Raw genomic sequence first — 20,609 nt, 5'->3', positions numbered from 1 at the left:
CAAAACAAAACATAAGAAAACAAAACAAAAAAAATCAAAGTTATGTCTGTAGAACATAATTAGATTTTTATGAAAAAGAGCCATTCCCAGGTTGACATCCCCAGGTGTCACACACCTCCATACTTACCTCCCACTTTCAAGTCTTAGTTCTTACTTTTATCATTTGTCTCCTTCTTTCCTTTTTCTTTTTCTTGAATATTATTTTATTTTTTTATATAGCAGGTTCTTGTTAGTTATCCATTTTATACATATTAGTGTGTGTATGTGAATCTCAATGTCCCAATTCATCATCCCTCACCCCCACCGCTTTCCCCCCTTGGTGTCCATACGTTTGTTCTTTACATCTGTGTCTCAATTTCTGCCCTGCAAACTAGTTCATCAGTACCATTTTTCTAGGTTCCACATACATGCGTTAATATACGATATTTGTTTTTCTCTTTCTGATTACTTCACTCTGTATGACAGTCTCTAGATTCATCCACGTCTCTACAAATGACCCAATTTCATTCCTTTTTATGGCTGAGTAATATTCCATTGTATATATGTACCACATCTTCTTTACCCATTTGTCTGTCAGTGGGCATTTAGGTTGCTTCCATGAGCTGGCTATTGTAAATAGTGCAGCAATGAACATTGGGGTGCATGTGTCTTTTTCAATTATGGTTTTCTCTGGGTATATGCCCAGTAGTGGGATTGCTGGGTCATATGGTAATTCTATTTTTAGTTTTTTAAGGAACCTCCATACTGTTCTCCATAGTGGCTGTATCAGTTTACATTCCCACCAACAGTGCAAGAGGGTTCCCTTTTCTCCACACCCTCTCCAGCATTTGTTGTTTGTAGATTTTCTGATGATGTCCATTCTAACCGGTTTGAGGTGATACCTCACTGTAGTTTTGATTTGCATTTCTCTAATGATTAGTGATATGGGGCAGCTTTTCATGTGCTTCTTGGCCATCTGTATGTCTTCTTTGGAGAAATGTCTGCTTAGGTCTTCTGCCCGTTTTTGGATTGGGTTGTTTGTTTTTTTAATATTGAGCTGCATGAGCTGTTTATATATTTTGGAGATTAATCCTTTGTTCGTTGATCCATTTGCAAATATTTTCTCCCATTCTGAGGGTTGTCTTTTTGTCTTGTTTATAGTTTCCTTTGCTGTGCAAAAGCTTTTAAGTTTCATTAGGTCCCATTTGTTTATTTTTGTTTTTATTTCCATTACTCTAGCAGGTGGATCAAAAAAGATCTTGCTGTGATTTATGTCAAAGAGTGTTCTTCCTGTGTTTTCCTCTAAGACTTTTATAGTGTCCAGTCTTACATTTAGGTCTCTAATCCATTTGAGTTTATTTTTGTGTATGGTGTTAGGGAGTGTTCTAATTTCATTCTTTTACATGTAGCTGTCCAGTTTTCCCAGCACCACTTATTGAAGAGACTGTCTTTTCTCCATTGTATATCCTTGCCTCCTTTGTCATAGATTAGTTGACCATAGGTGTGTGGGTTTATCTCTGGGCTTTCTATCCTGTTCCATTGATCTATATTTCTGTTTTTGTGCCAGTACCATATTGTCTTGATTACTGTAGCTTTCTAGTATAGTCTGAAGTCAGGGAGTCTGATTCCTTCAGCTCCGTTTTTTTCCCTCAAGACCGCTTTGGCTACTCAGGGTCTTTGTGTCTCCATACAAATTTTAAGATTTTTTGTTCCAGTTCTGTAAAAAATGCCATTGGTAATTTGATAGGGATTGCATTGAATCTGTAGATTGCTTTGGGTAGTATAGTCATTTTCACAATATTGATTCTTCTAATCCAAGAACATGGTATATCTCTCCATCTGTTTTTATCATCCTTAATTTCTTTCATTAGTGTCTTATAGTTTTCTGCATACAGGTCTTTTGTCTCCCTAGGTAGGTTTATTCCTAGGTATTTTATTCTTTTTGTTGCAGTGGTAAATGGGAGTGTTTCCTTAATTTCTCTTTCAGATTTTTCATCATTAGTGTATAGGAATGCAAGAGATTTCTGTGCATTAATTTTGTATCCTGCTACTTTACCAAATTCATTGATTGACTCTAGTAGTTTTCTGGTAACATCTTTAGGATTCTCTATGTATAGTATCATGTCATCTGCAAACAGTGACAGTTTTACTTCTTCTTTTCCAATTTGTATTCCTTTTATTTCTTTTTCTTCTCTGATTGCCGTGGCTAGGACTTCCAAAACTATGTTGAATAATAATGGTGAGAATGGACATCCTTGTCTTGTTCCTGATCTTAGAGGAAATGCTTTCAGCTTTTCACCATTGAGAATGATGTTTGCTGTGGGTTTGTCCTGTGTGGCCTTTATTATGTTGAGGTAGGTTCCCTCTATGCCCACTCCCTGGAGAGTTTTTATCATAAATGGGTGTTGAATTTTGTCAAAAGCTTTTTCTGCATCTATTGAGATGATCATATGGTTTTTATTCTTCAATTTGTTAATATGGTTAATCACATTGATTGATTTGTGTATATTGAAGAATCCTTGCATCCCTGGGATAAATCCCACATGATCATTTTATATGACCCTTTTAATGTGTTGTTGGATTCTGTTTGCTAGTATTTTGTTGAGGATTTTTGCATCTATATTCATCAGTGATATTGGTCTGTAATTTTTTTTTTTTGTAGTACATTTGTCTGGTTTTGTTATCAGGGTGACGGTGGCCTCATAGAATGAGTTTGGGAGAGTTCCTTCCTCTGCAATTTTTTGGAAAAGTTTGAGAAGGATGGGTGTTAGCTCTTCTCTAAATGTTTGATAGAATTCACCTGTGAAGCCATCTGGTCCTGGACTTTTGTTTGTTGGAAGATTTTTAATCACAGTTTCAGTTCCATTACTTCTGATTGGTCTGTTCATATTTTCTATTTCTTCCTGGTTCAGTCTTGGAAGGTTATACCTTTCCAAGAATTTGTCCATATCTTCCAGGTTGTCCATTTTATTGGCATAGAGTTGCTTGTAGTAGTCTCTTAGGATGCTTTGTATTTCTGCAGTGTCTGTTGTAACTTCTCCTTTTTCATTTCTAATCTATTGATGCAAGTCCTCTCCCTCTTTTTCTTGATGAGTCTGGCTAATGGTTTATCAATTTTGTTTATCTTCTCAAAGAACCAGCTTTTAGTTTTATTGATCTTTGCTATTGTTTCTTTTGTTTCTATTTCATTTATTTCTGCTCTGATCTTTATGATTTCTTTCCTTCCACTAACTTGCATTTTGTTTGTTCTTCTTTCTCTAGTTCCTTTAGGTGTAAGGTTAGATTGTTTATTTGAGATTTTTCTTGTTTCTTGAGGTAGGCTTGTATTGCTATAAACTTCCCTCTTAAAACTGCTTTTGCTGCATCTCATAGGTTTTGGATCATCATGTTTTCATTGTCATTTGTCTCTAGGTATTTTTTGACTTCTTCTTTGATTTCTTCAGTGATCTCTTGGTTATTTAGTAATGTATTGTTTAGCCTCCATGTGTTTGTGTTTTTTACGTTTCTTCTACTGTAATTGATTTCTAGTCTTATAGCATTGTGGTCAGAAAAAATGCTTGATATGATTTCAATTTTCTTAAATTTATGAGGCTTGATTTGTGACCCAAGATGTGATCTATCCTGGAGAATGTTCTGTGCACACTTGAGAAGAAGGTGTAATCTGCTGTTTTGGGGTGGAATGTCCTATAAATATCAATTAAATTTATCTGGTCTATTGTGTCATTTAAAGCTTGTGTTTCCTTACTAATTTTCTGTTTGGATGATCTGTCCATTGGTGTAAGTGAGATGTTAAAGTCCCCCACTGTTATTGTGTTACTGTGGATTTCCTCTTTTATAGATGTTAGCAGTTGCCTTATGTATTGAGGTGTTCCTATGTTGGGTGCATATATATTTATAATTGTTATATGTTCTTCTAGGATTGATCCCTTCATCATTATGTAGTGTCCTTCCTTGTCTCTTGTATCATTCTTTATTTTAAAGTCTGTTTTATCTGATATGAGTATTGCTACTCTAGCTTTCTTTTGATTTCCATTTGCACGGAATACCTTTTTCCATCCCCTTACTTTCAGTCTGTATGTGTCCCTACGTCTGAAGTAGGTCTCTCGTAGACAGCATATATATGGGTCTTGTTTTTGTATCCAATTCAGTAAGCCTGTGTCTTTTGGTTGGAGCATTTAATCCATTCCCATTTAAGGTAATTATCGATATGTATGTTCCTATTACCATTTTCTTAATTGTTATGGGGGTTTTTTTGTACATCATTTTCTTCTCTTGTGTTTCCCGCTTAGAGAAGTTCCTTTAGCATTTGTTGTAGAGCTGGTTTGGTGGTGCTGAATTCTCTTAGCTTTTGCTTGTCTGTAAAGCTTTTGATTTCTCCATCAAACCTGAATGAGATCCTCGCCAGGTAGAGTAATCTTGGTTGTAATTTCTTCCCTTTCATCACTTTAAATATGTCATGCCACCCGCTTCTGGCTCTTAGAGTTTCTGCTGAGAAATCAGCTGTTAACCTTATGGGAGTTCACTTGTATGTTATTTGTCATTTTTCCCTTTTTGCTTTCAATAATTTTTCTTTGTCTTTAATTTTTGTCAGTTTGATTACTATGTGTCTTGGCATGTTTCTCCTTGGGTTTATCCTGCCTGGGACTCTCTGTGCTTCCTGGACTTGGGTGGCTATTTTCTTTCCCATGTTAGGGAAGTTTTCGACTATAATCTCTTCAAATATTTTCTTGGGTCCTTTCTCTCTCTCTTCTCCCTCTGGAACCCCTTTAATGCAAATGTTGGTGCATTTGATGTCCGAGAGGTCTCTTAGGCTGTCTTCATTTCTTTTCATTCTTTTTTCTTTATTCTGTTCCGCAGCAGTGAATTCCACCATTCTGTCTTCCAGGTCACTTATCCGTTCTTCTGCCTCAGTCATTCTGCTATTGATTCTTCTAGCATATTTTTCTTTTCAGTTATTGTATTGTTCATCTCTGTTTGTTTGTTCTTTAATTCTTCTAGGTCTTTGTTAAACATTTCTTGCATCTTCTCAATCTTTGCCTCCATTCTTTTCCCGAGGTCCTGGATCATCTTCACTATCATTATTCTGAATTCTTTTTCTGGAAGGTTGCCTATCTCCACTTCATTTAGTTGTTTTTCTGGGGTTTTATCTTGTTCCTTCATCTGGTACATAGCCCTCTGCCTTTTCATCTTGTCTATCTTTCTGTGAATGTGGTGTTTGTTCCAGAGTGCAGGATTGTAGTTCTTCTTGCTTCTGCTGTGTGCCCTCTGGTGGATGAAGCTGTCTAAGAGGTTTGTGCAAGTTTCCTGTTGGGAGGGACTGGTGGTGGGTAGAGCTGGCTGTTGCTCTGGTGGGGCTTTAATCCGCTTGTCTGCTGATGGGTGGGGCTGGGTTCCCTCCCTGTTGGTTGTTTGACCTGAGGCAACCCAACACTGGAACCTACCAGGGCTCTTTGGTGGGGCTAATGGCGGGCTCTGGGAGGGCTCATGCCAAGGAGTACTTCCCAGAACTTCTGCTGCCTGTGTCCTTGTCCTCATGGTGAGACACAGCCAGCCCTCACCTCTGCAGGAGACCCTCCAATACTAGCAGGTAGATCTGGTTCAGCATCCTATGGGGTCACTGCTCCTTCTGCTGGGTCCCGATGTGCACACTACTTTGTGTGTTCCTCCAGGAGTGGAGTCTCTGTTTTCCCCAGTCCTGTCGATGTCCTGCAATCAAATCCCACTAGACTTTAAAGTGTGATTCTCTAGGAATTCCTCCTCCTGTTGCCTGACCCCCAGGTTGGGAAGCCTGATGTGGGGCTCAGAACCTTCACTCCAGTGGGTGGACTTCTGTGGTATAAGTGTTCTCCAGTTTGTGAGTCACGTACCCAGCAGTTATGGGATTTGATTTTATTGTGATTGCGCCCCTCCTACCGTCTCACTGTGGCTTCTCCTTTGTCTTTGGATGTGGGGTATCTTTTTTGGTGAGTTCCAGTGTCTTCCTGTCGATGATTGTTCAGCAGTTATTTGTGATTCTGGTGCTCTTGCGAGAGGGAGTGAGAGCACATCCTTCTACTCTGCCATCTTGAAACAATCGATCTCCTTATTTCTAAATAACTGGCTATGCTATAATTTTTAGATATTTTTTCAGTTTTAGTTTTTTTTTTAATTGAAGTATAGTTGATTTACAGTGTTGTGTTAGTTTCTGGTGTACAGCAAAGTGATTCAGATATATCTATATCTATATCTATATACTCTTTTTCATATTCTTTTCCATTATGGTTTATTACAGTATATTTAATATAGTTCCCTGTGCTATACAGTAGGACCTGGTTTTTTATGTAGTTTATATATAGTAGTTTGTATCTGCTAATCCCAGACTACTAATTTATTCCTCCCCACCTTTCCCCTTTGGTAACCATAAGTTTGTTTTCTATGTCTGTGAGCCTGTTTCTGTTTTGTAAATAAGTTCATTTGTATCATATTTTAGATTCCACATATAAGTGGTATCATATGATATTTGTCTTTCTCTGTCTGACTACTTCACTTAGTATCATAATCTTGAGGTCCATTCGTCTTGCTGCAAATGACATTATTTCATTCTTTTTTAATGGCTGAGTAGTATTCCATCATATATATATCACACGTTCTTTATCCATTCATCTGTTGATGGACACTTGGGTTGTTTCCATGTCTTGACTATTATAAGTAGTGCTGCTATGAACATTGAAGTGCATGTATCTTTTCGAATTAGAGTTTTCATCATTTCTAGCTATATGCCCAGGAGTGGGATTGTTGGATCATGTGGTAACTCTGTTTTTAGTTTGTTAAGGAACCTCCATACTGTTGTCCATAGTGGCTGCACCAATTTACATTCCCACCAACGTTGTAGCAGGATTCCCTTTTTTCCACACCTTCTCCAGCATTTATTATTTGTAGACTTTTTGATGATGGCCATTCTGACTGTGTGAGGTGATACTTCACTGCAGTTTTGATTTGCATTTCTCTAGTAATTAGTGATGTTGAGCATCTTTTCATGTGCCTATTGGCCATCTGTATGTCTTCTTTGGAGAAACGTCTGTGTAGGTTTTCTGCCCATTTTTTGATTTTTTTTTTTTTTTATTATTGAGTTGTATGAGCTGTATGTATATTTTGGAAATTAAACCCTTGTATGTCACATCATTTGCAAATATTTTCTCCATTCCTTAGGTTGTCTTTTCGTTCTGTTTATAGTTTCCTTTGATGTGCAAAAGCTTATAAGTTTGATTAGGTCCCATTTGTTTATTTTTGCTTTTATTTCTATTGCCTTGGGAGAGTGACCTAAGAAAACATTGCTACGATTTATGTCAGAGAATGTTTTGCCTATGTTCTCTTCTAGGGGTTTTATGGTGTCACGTCTTATATTTAAATCTTTTTTAAAAAATTATTTGTTTATTTATTTATTTTTGGCCACATCCTGTGTTAGTTGCGGCATGCGGGATCTTTCACTTGATGTGCGGGCTCTTTGTTGTGGCACACGGGCTTCTCGGGCTTCTCTCTAGTTGTGGTGTGGGGGCTCCAGCGTGCATGGGCTCTGTAGTTGTGGCACGCAGGCTCTAGAGCATGTGGACTCTGTACTTGCAGCATGTGGGCTCTCTAGTTGTGGCCTGTGGACTCAGTAGTTGCAATGCACAGGCTTAGTTGCCCTGCGGCATGTGGGATCTTAGTTTCTTGACCAGGGATTGAGCCCACGTCCCCTGCATTGGAAGGTGGATTCTTAACCACTGGACAACCAGGGAAGTCCTGTCTTTAAGTCTTTTTGAGTTTATTTTTGTGTATGGTGTGAGGGAGTGTTCTAACGTCATTGATTTAAAATGCAGCTGTCCAACTTTCCTAACACCAGTTGCTGAAGAGACTGTCTTTTTCCAATTGTATATTCTTCCCTCCTTTGCTGAAGATTAATTGACTGTAGGTGTGCAGATTTATTTCTGGACTCTCTATTCTGTTCCATTGATCCATATGTCTGTTTTTGTGTCAGTACCATGCTGTTTTGATTACTGTAGCTTTGTAGTATTGTCTGAAGTCTGGGAGGGTTATGCCTCCAGTTTTGTTCTTTTTCCTCAGGATTGCTTTGGAAATTCTGGGTCCCTTATGCCTCCACATAAATTTTAGGATTATTTCCTCCAGTTATGTGAAAAATAACTTTGGTTATTTTTCTCTTTGGTAATTTGATAGGGGTCACATTAAATCTGTAGATTGCTTTGGGTAGTATAGCCATTTTTCAGGTTTAGTTTTTAATCGCTGCTGTATAGGAAGAGAATTTAGCTCTCTATGTGCATTTTCCCTATCCACTCTTTCCTACCCTCTCAATAACTTTTCATTAGTAAATGTTTAATGTTTACATTTTTATGACTATTTAAATATTATTCACAATCAAATCATGTTTTACACTATATTAAATTTCCTCAGAATAAATATCTGTTTTTCAGTTTGTATAAGTTTTCTTTGTACCTATCACTAATTCATTGCCAGAAGTATACATCTCCTCTTAATGTGTTAAACACTGCCTATTCCATCAATTTCATGTTCTTGAAGATGTCCTTCCTGGAGCCCTCTGTCCTCCTGCTCCAGTCTGTTCTGGGTGCTCTCTGGGCCTGCTATTACCCGGACATCTCCCTTCACCATTGTCTTGGGCATCTCTTCTTTCTCTATTGCACCCCTTGTTTTCTGGATCCCATGTCTTCTTTTTCCTCCCTCTCCCTCCCTTTATTTGAGTGAAACACATACTCTTATGGAAAGTTTTATAGAGGTTAAAGTTTTTGAACTTTTATTTCTGAAAATATTGTTAGTCTCTTGACTGATAGTTTGGCTGGGTATGGAATTCTAGGTTGGAAATAATTTTTCCTCAGCATTTTGAAGGTATTGTTTCTTCACTGTTTCCTGGCTTCCGGTATTACACTTGAGAAGTCTAATTCTATTTTGATTCTAGATCCTTCATACTATCCCATTCCCACTCTTCCCCCAGCAGGATTTAGGTTCTTCTCTTTCTCTCCAGTGGCTGAAATATCACATATTCTGCCTTGTTGTGGCTGTGTCTTCATCTGTTGGATTAGGCACTTAGCAGAATCTTTCAATGTAGGAACTCATGTTCTTCACTGATAACATTTTGGTGAGTTTCTTTCATATATATATACAAACATAACTACAATCACACCAAATACAATTTAATGCTGTTTCCACTTTTTTTGATTACCATTTAAAGTAATGCAACAATGGAACATCTTTCTGCATAACACTTTATTTTCATATATTTTTTGCAGTATTTCTTTAGGCTAGATTCCCAGAAGTATAATTACTAGGTGAGAAGATAATGAATATTTTAATGGTCTTAATTTGTATTGCCAAATTGATTTAAAGAGAAGTTGTACCAATTTACATATTTTTCCATCAGGGAATGGGAGTGCCTATTTCAAAACATGCTCAGCAACTTTGAGTATTATCTTTAAAAAATATCTTTTGTGAATTGATTCATCACTTTTAAAGCTGATGTTATGGAAGAACTCTGACACAGACATATAGTCCTGGCCTGGGTTGTTAAAAACTCGTGAGCACATGCTCATGAGTTGTTGAGTAATGAGATGTCAGAACAGAGTGTGCAGAACACACTTTACCTGGGTGTGGGGAGCGATTTTAACAAAACTGTTTGTGCTTGTGTCTTCAGAATGAATACCAGCCAACGGTGGACCCTCGGAAAGCTCCATGAGAAAGTCCTCCATTTGACAGATGGGGAAACTGAGATTTCAAATAATCAAGGAAAAAAAAATTTCTTTGGGTCTCTCAGCTAGTTAGAAAAATTGCCTAAGAGCAGGAACCATGTGTCTCCTGTTCATTGCTGTGTCCAGTGTAAACAAAACCTGAGCCCCTTTTATTTTTTATTAATATTATTATTTTATTGAGATATAGTGGATTTTCAACATTATATTAGTTTCAGGTGTACAACATGGTGGCTAAATATTTTTATAGCTTATACTCCATTTAAAGTTATTATAGGGCTTCCCTGGTGGTGCAGTGGTTGAGAGTCCACCTGCCGATGCAGGGGACATGGGTTCATGCCCTGGTCTGGAAAGCTCCCACATGCCGCAGAGCGGCTGGGCCCATGAGCCATGGCCGCTGAACCTGCACGTCCAGGGCCTGTGCTCCGCAACGGGAGAGGCCACAACAGTGAAAGGCCCACGTACCGCAAAAAAAAAAAATAAATAAATAAATAAAAATAAAGTTATTATAAAATATTGGCTATATTCCTTGTGCTGTACAATATGTCCTTGTAGCCTATTTTATTTTATACATAGTAGTTCATACCTATTAATCCTCTATCCCTATCTTGCCCCTCCTCCCTTCCCTCTCCACGCTGGTAACCACAAGTTTGTGCCCTATATCTCTGAGTCTATTTCTGTTTTGTTATATTCATCATGAGCCCCCTTTACAGAAAGACATTATCGAAGCAGAAATGTAAATTTCGCCTTCAGTAAAGGAAGCAGGTTTTCCATCTGGAAATGCTTGGATTTCTCAAGCTAAGATTCAAGTCCAAATCAGACTGCATTTTTAATTTTTTAAAATTTTATTGAAGTATAGTTGATTTACAATGTTGTGTTAATTTCTGCTGTACAGCAAAGAAATTCAGTTATGCATATATATATTCTTTTTCATATGCTTTTCCATTATGGTTTATCACAGGATATTGAACATAGTTCCCTGTGCTATATAGTCCTTATTGTTTATCCATCCTATATATACTAGTTTGCTTCCGCTAATCCCAAACTCCCAATCCATCCCTCCCCCATGTCCCCTCCCCCTTGGCAACCACAGGTCTATTCTCTATGTCAGATCAGACTGCATTCTGCTCTTGGCTGGTCTTTCCTGCTTCCTAAGATCCTGGCACCTGAGATGAGGAGGTTGAGTGCTCTTGAATGTTCCTTGTAACGTGTCTATTTTGAACACACCCTCAGATTCTTCATGCTCGAGTTATGTGTCAAAGTTGGTAAAATATTGTTTTAGATAATTGCATAAAGTGCTAAACAATGGCTGAAGTGAGAATTGATGATAGCCCATAAAGTGTATCTGCTGAAGTCAGTGACTTAGTGGTAAGCTCCTAAAGGTTTTGCGTTCTTTGGGCCCATTGTTTCTGATATCTGAGATAAGTGATTTCTTCTGTTTGCCTTCCCATTGCTGTAGCTTGTAGTTTAAAATCTTCTGATGGCTTCCTGAAACATAACACACATGAAGCTTTTGGTTTTGCCTGTCCCCAACAAACTTAGACAGCACCCGGCATGTAAGGGACACTCAAGATTTGTGGATTAGAGCCATGGGTTTGGTGTAGAAGACTCTGCTCGCTCTGGTCTCCATGGAACGTTCTCAGAAGGAAGATTCTTGGGGACGGGCTTCTCTAGATTCCATGTGCCTTTCATCACATTGCTCCAAGGCTGCCGCAGAAGAGAAAGCAAGTATCTTTTTGAGCTATGGAGGGGTGGAGTCGGGGCTGTGAGAGCTGAGGCACTGAGCAAGTGCAGCTCTTTATCTGGCCTCCCTCGGATGTGCTGCCCCTTCCTCTGATGTGCTGTGTGGTCACTGCCATGGGCAGACATAGCTCTGTGTCCCTGCTTCCCCATCTGTCCAGGACGCCAGAAGGGCTTTGAGCAGATCAAGGGGTGTTAGAGCATAAAAGGCTATTTGGAAGGAGAGTCCATTTCTGACTCGGTTCCCTGTTAACCCACTGATGGGGTCCAAATGTTTCTTTCTTTCCTACAATTATAAGATCATTACACCTAAAACAGATATGTTTTGCTCCTTCCAATTGTAACCAAGCAGGACCCTGTGGAGTCTTCCCGGGACAGACCCCTCCTCCATATCCTCTGTGGTAATGTAGCTCCTCTCTGAAGTACCCAGATAATAGTATCTCATGCATACTTCCTGAGTTTTTCTTGAAAAATGCTTTGCTGAAACCCTTCAGAGAGTTCGGGGATTTTTTTGGGCACGAGCCACCCGTTCTCCTTGCATGACGCTGCAAAAATATTTCTCTGCTCCAAAATCCGATGTCTTGGTTTGTTTGGCCCCGCTGTGCATAGGGCACATGAACTTGCATCCAGTAACACAGTTTTTATCTGCCGTATGAATAGTGTGACAACATAAATGGAAATATAAAAAAACAAAACATTCATCCATTGTTCTGTCCCCAAGATTTTTATTCTCCTAGGCTCTTTTCTGGCTTCCTTATATGTGAGTACATGGCAAAGGTGACTTTCAAATATTTAAGGGGCTTCATTATTAAATGAATAAGTTAATAGAAATAAAAGACCAGGGCTTCCCTGGTGGTGCAGTGGTTGAGAGTCCGCCTGCCGATGCAGGGGACACGGGTTCGTGCCCCGGTCTGGGAAGATCCCACGTACTGCGGCGTGGCTGGGCCCGTGAGCCATGGCCGCTGAGCCTGAGCGTCCGGAGCCTGTGCTGCGCAACGGGAGAGGTCACAACAGTGAGAGGCCCGAGTACCACCAAAAACAAAAAAAAAAAAAAGAAAGAAAAGACCAGTATAAAAGGGCAAATGTACAAAGATATTTATTGCTGCGTTATTTATAGTGGCTGAAAATGGAAAACCAAGTGACAACCGTTGGTAGTGTATAGTAAAGGGGACAGTGCCATAACCAAGCAGGACCCTATGGGGCCTTCCTGGGACAAACCCTTCCCCCATATCCTCTGCTTTAGCTCCTGTCTGAAGTACCTAGATAATAGTATCTGATGCACATTTCCTGAGTTGTTTTACAGATGCTAAAACCCCCACTAAATGGAATAAATTAACTACTTGATGACCATGAGCATGTAGCCCCCAGACCTACTGGAGCTTAAGGACTGAAGAATTTTAACAGAGTAATACCACTCTGTTACCTCACCATCAACCAATCAGAGAATTGTGCATGAGCTGATCATATAACCTGGGACTCCCTTCCCTCACCTGGCTGATGATAGCCAACATTTATTGTTTGTAGTCTTTTTGATGGCCATCATCAAAAAGTCTACAAACCATAAATGTTGGAGAGGGTGTGGAGAAAAGGGAACCCTCCTACACTTTCGGTGGGAAAGTAAATTGGTGCAGCCACTATGGAGAACAGTATGGAGGTTCTTTGAAAAACTAAAAATAGAGCTACCATATAATCCAGCAATCCCACTCCTGGACATATATCCAGAGAAAACCATGGTTTGAAAGGATACACGTACCCCAATGTTCATTGCACACTATTTACAATAGCCAAGACATGGAAGCAATTTGTAGCAACACGGATAGACCTGGAGATTATCATACTAGGTAGAGTAAGTCAGACAGAGAAAGACAAATATCATAGGATATTCTGCTTGTATGTGGAATCTAAAAAAAATGATACAAATGAATTTATTTACAAAACAGAAACAGACTCACAGACTTAGGAAACAAACTTATGGTTACCAAAGGGGAAAGGTGTGGGAGGGATAAATTGGGAGTTTGGGATCGACATACACACACTACTATATTTAATATAGATAACCAGCAAGAACCTACTGTATAGCGCAGGGAACTCTGCTCAATATTCTAAATATTCTAATAACCTAAATGGGAAAAGAACTTGAAAAATAATAGATACTGGCTTATTTTGCTTAGTGTGATGTCCTCCAGGTTCATCCATGTTGTGGCATGTGACACCATATAATAGATTTTTAAATTCACTTTGTGTTTAGATAATAATATGGCTATACAAATCAAAAGTGACAACCAAAAAGAAAAAAATAAAACAAGCTTAAAGTAAGATCGTAGTCCCTTGCAGAAGGTAGTGTGGTATAGTGGAAGGAGAGGACCACTAAGGAGAGGAAGAAGGTCCTCCTTCCATAAGAGGACCACATGGGTTGAACTTGGAGCGTGACCTTGAGCCGATCTCTTCATCTCTCCAAGTCTCAGTTTCCTCTTCTGTAAATTTAGGGTGTTGGCATCTACCTGAAGGGGTTCATGAAAGAATGAAAGGAAGTAAAATGTGGACAAAGCACACAGTAGGCCCCCAATAAATGTTTGCTTGCTTCTTCCCTCTCTCTCGGACAGTTTTCAAAGCAGCCCGACCTGTTGTTGCCTCCTTTGATTCTTGCAGCAAGGCTGGGGGCAGGCTCTGTGTCCTGCGTGTTAAGGCTGAGATGAAGTGAACGCCTCCTCCCTGCCCGCTGTCTGCCAGGACTCCTTGCTATCTCCCCGTACCACACTCGTCCCATTTTACAGGTGGGGAAATAGAGGCTCAAGGAGGGTGAGCCGCTTGCTGAAGGGCACGTGACTGGTAGGTGAGGTGTTAGAACGGTGTCCCCCCACCCATCCCACTTCAGGGTAGATCTTCCAGATGAGCAGACCACTGGTCTCGTTTGACTTGTTCAGGTTTCCAGAGAAGGCAAGTTCCCGCAGGAGTCCAGTGACTCAGCCCATGTCCACTTAGAGGCTGTTCTGGGCCAGGTGTGCTGGGCTCAGGGTGGGGGCTACGGTGATCAATCAGGAGCAGCCCTGGCCTTAAAGGAGGTGCTGATTTACAGCTACTACGCGGGGAAGGGCACTCTTTGTCTTTCTCCTAGAGGTGCCGCTGGTGTGTGCAGCATGGTTCCGCAACCAGCCCCGCCCCCCGCCCCCAGGCCAAGCACCCCTGGGCAGCCCGGTCTTGGCTGCTGCCTCCCCTCCCCCTCCTCTTCCTCTAGGTAAGGCAGTGGGGCATTAACACCATGGAAATGGCCCATGCTACAAACTGGGGCTTGATTTGTTGTGTTTTAGTGATTGTCCAGACTTAAGAAAGTCTAGGCTTTAACATTTCAAGAAGAAAAATGTTAAAAAAATGCAGATTAATCTGAAAAGTGTGTCATGTCTGTAGCCATTGCCCTCTGAATAGCAAAAATTACAAAAGAGTTACTCACATCATTGGTAAATGACTGAAGTTAGGGCCTAGGCCTTTGTTGTTTCAGTTTTATCTTATCCCTTGACGTAGACACAAACTTTAACGAGCATTCATGTCAGAACAACACTTTATAGTCAGCGGCAACCAGAGATTGCAAGAGTTTGGCAAAATCAGTGAATGAAAGCATCCTATGGGAATCATTTGACTCTATGGACCTACAATTAAAGAGTACGCCTTATTATTTGTAAATTGCTGCTAGACATCCCTTATATTAATAAAATTTATAGATTATATATTTATATTTATAAAATTTATCAATATAATTGTAAATATAAATATATCATTTATACATATACTAATTATAAATTTATATTATATATTATTTATGACTATTACATATTTATAATATAAAATTATATAATGAATATATTAATATAATATGCAATTAATATAATAATAAATAATGATACATTAGAATATATGATATATAACTATATAATATATTATATGTAATATATAGTTATACATTATAAAATTACATATTTATTATAATTTGTAACATATTCTGTATTATTATATAATACATATACAATATATTGTAAAATTATATATTAGCCTATGTAATATGTGTACAATATATTATAAAATTATATAATAATTATATATTATTTGTGTGTAATGTATATACTTCCCCTCTCCCTGGATATCCGGTGGGTGAACATTTACCAGCATACCACTGGCATATATAGTTAAAACCCAAAAGCTCAGGTGCCTCAGTTTGGGTTTTAGAAGCAGATCCTTAGACCAAAATTTCAAGTGCAAGAAGTGTTTTGGGTGATGTCTCATGAAACACCATTAGGAAGTGGGAAGTGAGACAGGGAGGGAAAGGAAGCTAATAAGGGCTGTGTTATCAAGCAAGTGAACACTGTGGACAACTGGAGCTTAATCCCACCAGGGAACTCCCACTTCAGTGTTCTTTCCAAAGGACGAGGGAGCTGGGGTATTTATCCTCCCATTCCATCAGTCTCAGGCAGGGGGAGTGGCATTAACCGCCCCCAGCACTCTGGCCTGTCCTGTACATTGGCAGAATGGGCTCTTGTGGCCAGAGAAGGTCCTCAGGCAAAAGTCTCTGCTGCTGACAAATCTGGCCAGTAAGTGCCTAGGAGAAGTGACCAGAACTTGGTGGTAACAGGAGGCTGTGATGCTGCCAGGGGTTGGCTTTATGGAGCATCCTGGCAGCTTTGGGACAGCTGCACATTCAGTGGCAGCTAGAAGGGGCTCAGCACTTGGGGACTGAGGCCCAGGGAGCTTCCTTGCCTTTACCTCTCTAAGTCTATAACATGGATACTCTAACCTTCCCCAAGAGGCTTAGGATTAAGTGATAATATCGGTGGTAGTGCCTAGCCCAGGGCTCAGGAAATGAAAGCTCTAAGTGTCCTTCAGAGTCTATGAAGACAGATTCTTCTCAGACCGCAGACCTTAGAAGATATTTATCTCTCTTGACAGTCAGATGTGCCTCCTTTTTAGTTAGTGAGAGTTTTATATTTCATCATGTTTCCTTTTTTGTCTTGGCTGCCGGGAAACCCAGAGCTAGAGGTCAGGTCTACCAGCCTCCTCCCTTTTTTTTTTTTTTTTTTTTGCGGTACGCGGGCCTCTCACTGCTGTGGGCCTCTCCCGTTGTGGAGCACAGGCTCCGGACGCGCAGGCTCAGCGGCCATGGCTCACGGGCTCAGCCGCTCCGCGGCATGTGGGATCTTCCTGGACCGGGGCACGAACCCGCGTCCCCCGCATCGGCAGGCGGACTCTCAACCACTGCGTTACCAGGGAAGCCCCCACCTCCCTTTTGCAGTAGACACAAATTGGGGTGGCTGCTTAGATCATAGAGGTTGGGGCCAAATCTGTGCCCCCCACTTTTTCTGATACTAGACCTTTACTCCTTGGTTGGGCCTTGGGGCTGTGGGGCAAGTATGCCTGCTGGGTTGGTCATATAGGATTCTGGCTACTGGCCACATCAGGCCATGCAGGTGGCCTTCCCTGGGTTTTTTTCAAATTCGAGTTGATCCTCTCTAGCCAAGAGGCTGAAGGATGAGTTTAGGACTGCCTTCAGCCATGGTTCCAGCCTTGTGTGTGTGTGTGTGTGTGTGTGTGTGTGTGTGTGTGCGCGCGTGCACATTACAGAGAGAGAGAGAGAGAGAGAGAGAATGATGAATCAATGAATTGCCTCTTTTTGAAACTAATTCAATTTGGGTTTCTGTCTTTTGCAACCAAAACATGTTCATCAATATACTCTATTATCTAATTCTTGATTTATTTTACTTTAATGGATACTTTTAGTTTTATTATACATGAGGTAAGTTTTATGTTATAAATTTTTTTCTTTTTTAAAATTGAACTAGAGTTGATTTACAATATTTAGGTATACAGCAAAGTAAATTCAGTTATACATATATATATATATATATATATATATATATATACACATATATTCTTTTTCAGCTTCTTTTCCATTATAGGATATTACAAGATATTGAATATAGTTCCCTGTGCTGTACAGTAGATCCTTGTTGCTTATCTATTTTATATATAGTAGTGTATATCTGTTAATCTCATACTCCTAATTTATCCCTCCCCCTCCTCTTTTCCCTTTGGTAACCATAAGTTTGTTTTCTATGTCTGTGAGTCTGTTTCTGTTTTGTACATAAGTTCATTTGTATCATATTTTAGATTCCCACATATAAATGATATCATATAATATTTGTCTTTCTCCGCCTGACTTACTTCACTTAGTATGATAATCTCTAGGTCCATCTATGTTGCTGCAAGTGGCATTACTTCATTCTTTTCATGGCTGAGTAATATTCCATTGTATGTATACCACGTCTTCTTTATCCATTCATCTGCTGATGGTTGCTATGTCTTGGCTATTGTAAATACTGCTGCTATGAACATTGGGGTGCATGTATCCTTTCAAAATAGAGCTTTCATTTTTTCCAGATATATGCCCGGGAGTGGGATTGCTGGGTCGTATGGTAGTTCTATTTTTAGTTTTTTAAGGAACCTCCATACTGTTTTCCATAGTGGCTGCACCAATTTTCATTCCCACCAACATTGTAGGAGGGTTCCCTTCCACACCCTCTCTAGCATTAATTATTTGTAGCCTTTTTGGTGATGCCCATTTTTTGATGGGGTTGTTGGTTTTTGATATTGAGTTGTATGAACTATCTGTATATTTGGGGAATTAACTCCTTGTCAGCTGCATCGTTTGCAAATGTTTTCTCCCAGCCTGTGTCTTCCTGTTTTGTTTATGGTTTCTTTTGCTGTGCTGTACATGTGTCTTTTCTCGTAAGCTGCGCAGTCCCCTCTTTCGGAAGTGAGTGACACAGAAATGGGCATGTGTATGTGTCTGAGGACAGATGTTGCCAGGGCTGCTTGGAGAACCAGGTAACGCCGAGTGACTGGTGCGACTTCCCTGGTCTCGGGGCCTCACTGGAATCCCCGAGCTGCTGCTTCCCTGCCTCCCTCACTCCCGGGGGGTAGTGGTGCGGGGGGACGGTGCTGGACCTCCAACCTCAGAATGTGGGTCCCTGCCTTTTCCCCTCACACCCAAGCCGTCCTGCTGACTCTTCCCTGGCAGGGCTTCCGCATCTACCAGCTCCCAGAGACTCCGCCCTGGCCAGGCCCTCGCATACTCATCATCACCGTGGCCTGCTGGCCTCAGCAGCTCTCTGGAGGCCTCCCTCCTCCTGTCACTCTGATGCCCCAGCGCTCTCCTGGACTCCTCTTTGGTCTTTGCCTGAATTTTGATACCTGTTTTCCATTTGTGCTCACCCCCTGCCCGCCCTTGACCTCTAGGGCTTCATTTAAAGTAAGTTTTTAGCTAAAAATTTCTTCTGTGCCAAGCCCATGCTGGCTACTAGCCATGAATTATCTACTCCTCTCAATAATCCTGCGAGGGAGGAATTATTATTTTGCCCATTTGATAGGAAACAGGCTCAGAGGGCTGCAGTGACTTGTCCAAAATCACACAGCCGGTCAGTGGGGGATCCCAGGCTGGAACCCCAAGTGTGACTCCTCCGTGTCTCAGCCTGGGGGAAGGGGTGAGCTGCACGGCCTTGAACCTGGTCCCCCACCTCTGACTGGTGGAAACCGCTCCTTTCTTTCTACCCTTCAGGCTGGAAAGCCTTGCCATTCTTGCGGGGTCTCCCGTACTCTCTCCCAGGGCCTGTTGCTCAAGGCTCCTGACACAGCTCTTGTGATTCCCGGGTGCTGAAGTTGCTGGCGCTGGTGTTCTCACAGCCACGCCCCTGTCTGGGAATGCTGCCTCCCACTCCACCCATGCAGGGATCTTCCTTCTTTCAAACCTGAGTCAAACCTTTCCAAGAAGGCTTCCATGTGCTATCCAACTCCCCGGCGGCTCCTCAGTTCTGGGCTCCCCTCAGCCTACGGAGCAGAGAAGGCTCTAGGCTCATTTGCCCTCTCGCTTTAGACTGGATGTCCCCAAGCATAAGGGCTGTGTCTCCCGTGTCAGACCAGAGTAATTCCAGTAAATTAACACACTGAACACCTGCTACATGAGAGAGACACTTTGTGGCTGGCCCCCGAAGGCACTGTACTAAACTATAATGGGGGGTGCACAGATCATAGAAGTACTGGGAGCGCTGAAAAAGGGGAAATCCAGGTGATCTGAGGTGAGGGGGTGGGACTCCCTGGGAGAGAAGTCCGCCAAACCCGTCCCTCATCTGGATAAGGGCAAGCGGCATCTTCCTTCCCCCTTTTCCCTTTGCTCCCCCCTCTCCCAAAGTGTGTTCCACACGGACGCCAGAGTAGCCCTTGTAAACACACCTGACAGTGTCATTGCCCTTCTTAGGACCCTTCAGTGCCCCCAGAGTTGTCAGGATAAAGTCTGAGCTCCTTAGCACAGCATTTGTCCCCCAGCCTCTGCTCTCAGTTCCATCAGTCAGATCCAGCCTTCAGCAGTGTGCTCCAGCAATGCTTAAGTGCTTGCATTCTCCAGCAGACCCATGTCTCACGCCTATGTGTCTTTGCTCAGGTGCTTCCTCGAGCAAATGGGATGTCCTTCCTCACTTCCTTAGCTTGCTTAGCATCTATTCATCGTCAAGGTTCAGCTAAGTTAAGAACTCCTCTAGGATGCTTGCCCACCTTGGGATGGGTGGGATGACTTCCCTTTCTCTGTGTTCCATCCATCCTTCACCCCCCAGCCCACCCATCAACCCACCCACCACCCATCCACCTTCCATTTTTCTATTTATCCATCCATTATCCTTCCATCCATCCATCCATCTGCCCACTCACCTGCCAATCCATCCGTCCATCCATCCATCCATCCATCCATCCTTCCACATTTCCTTACCATCTTCCCTTTCCTCCCTTCCTCCCTTCCTTGCCCCTCTCTCTTTCTCTTCTGTCTGTCTTTCACTGAGCATCTACTTTATGCCACACAGTCTACAGAAATCATATCTTAAATCTGTCTGTTGAACTGAGGCTTGGCCTCAAAGAGTGTGAGAGTTGGGCAGAAAGAGAAGACAGAAGAGGAAATTCGGGCAGAGGCTGGGAGATGAGTGGGGATGTAGGGGTAGTGAGAGAACTGGGCTGCTGCGGTGGAGCTCAGTTTTGCACTGGGCATCACGGGTTATTGGCTGGAGAACTTAAGTCTTATTTTTCTTGAACAGGGAGCTAATAGAGGGTTAGTGAAGCCATCTGTTGCTGGCC

General features: G+C 41.3%; 1 long non-coding RNA gene across 1 annotated transcript; it reads left to right on the top strand.

The window, feature by feature from the left end:
• The first annotated feature begins 4,606 nt into the window (after positions 1-4,606).
• On the top strand, positions 4,607-10,212 carry LOC141277431 (uncharacterized). Its single transcript, XR_012328850.1, has 2 exons — positions 4,607-5,566; positions 9,659-10,212. It is a non-coding gene; the product is annotated as an uncharacterized lncRNA (long non-coding RNA).
• Positions 10,213-20,609: the final 10,397 nt, after the last annotated feature.

Source organism: Tursiops truncatus, chromosome 20 (genome assembly GCF_011762595.2).
Source record: "Tursiops truncatus isolate mTurTru1 chromosome 20, mTurTru1.mat.Y, whole genome shotgun sequence".
NCBI lineage: Eukaryota > Metazoa > Chordata > Mammalia > Artiodactyla > Delphinidae > Tursiops > Tursiops truncatus.
This window is presented reverse-complemented; position numbering and strand designations above follow the sequence as displayed.